This window comes from Echinops telfairi, unplaced genomic scaffold (genome assembly GCF_000313985.2).
Source record: "Echinops telfairi isolate 266 unplaced genomic scaffold, ASM31398v2 ScPeMD7_23;HRSCAF=83, whole genome shotgun sequence".
NCBI classification, from domain to species: Eukaryota; Metazoa; Chordata; class Mammalia; order Afrosoricida; family Tenrecidae; genus Echinops; species Echinops telfairi.
In genome coordinates, this window is record NW_022103920.1 from 16,470,479 (window position 1) to 16,471,987 (window position 1,509).

Sequence of the window (1,509 nt, forward strand, 5' to 3'; positions counted from 1 at the left end):
CCCCTCCCCCACGGCGGGAGGGTGCGCACAGCGCGGGGAAAGCTGGGCCTGGTCACCCCGTCCCCTCTCTCCGGCCCGAGGCTACGGGCCAGGCGCTGGAGAGGCCGCACCCGACACACCCCAAAGGAGCCCTGCCAGTCGGGGGTGTCCTGTGCTCCCTCCACAGCCCGCCAGGGTAACAAGAGAAATGGGGAAACTGAGGCCAATGGCTCGGGACAGTGTTGGAAACACACGCAGAGAATTGTGATGGAATATTCTGGTAGCAGGGCCATTGGCAGGCCGTGGGAGGCCTGGCTCCTGGCCCAGGGTATTGTCCACCTGTGGGCAGGGAAGGAAGTGTGTGTGCTTGCTCTGGTGGGGATGGACTTTGGAGGAGCAGTGGGGTGGTTCCCCAGGCCAATGAGGGGGCGTAGAGACTTGGGGACGGCCTGCCCTCCTTGCTCCATTTTACAGGGGAAAAGGCCTCATTTGGGGCTCAAACCCAGGGCCTGGGGGGAGACTGAGGCTGCTGCCCTGACTCAGGGTGCTTGTCACCAGCCTGTTTGGCCTCATTCTCTCAGGATGAAGCTGATCTCAGGAGAAGGGTACCCAGTGAGTCATAGTGCGCCCCCCCCCCACCCAATCTGACTCAACCAGAGTGGTGAGAGGGGAGAATGAGATTGTGTTTCTTGGGTGCCAGGGAGCCCCCTGGGCAACCTGCCTATTTTGGCCACAAGGTAGATCCTCTCAGGGAGGGGGTGGGTTAGCTGGACAGAAACAGGGAGAACCTTGCCCAGAGTAGCCCGGGGGTGGGGGAACATGCCTGTGGCAGGGAGAGCCCCAAGGAGCCAGCCAGGACACCTAGGCAGGACAGGCCTCGGGGCCAGCCAGGGAAAGATGGAATGGTGACGGTAGGGAAGTCGAGGCATACAAATGACAAGGTGGCCTGGGGGTGGTGGTGAGGAACAGCTTTAGATAGAGAGGAGGGACCTTCTGTGGCAATGTGGCAGACGTGCATTCCTGGTCTCTTGGATGCGCCTTAGGCCGTCTTTTTGCAGCTTTCCAACCCTTCTAGACCCAGTAAGTTTGGGGTGGCATATTGGTGAGAGGGTCCAGAAGGAGCAGACAACCCCTTATATCACCAACTGCCAGCAGGGTTGGCTGATAGGCCAGGTCTGAGCCTGAGAAGTTTCTTCAAGCCAGGCAGCCCCTACTCAAGTCTTGTGACCACAATGGAGGCTTTGGACTGTTCTGGGACCTAATAGGGGAAATGGTCTTAACCTGGCCTTTTCCTTCCTCCCTCACAGGCTTAGTGAAGAGTAAGGGGATTGTGGGCATTTTAGGGGAGGGGGAGTGGCTCACTCTCCAAGGGCAGAATGAAGTCAGTCCCCCTATGGTGCTGGGGGAGAAGTTCAGGGGCTTTGATGGCCGAGGGGAGGGGGCCCTGTCATTGTGAGGCCTACAAGTGATTTCTTTTCCTCCTCATTTCATGAGATGGCAGGGTCCCTAGGGAGGGAGGAGGAGGAGGAG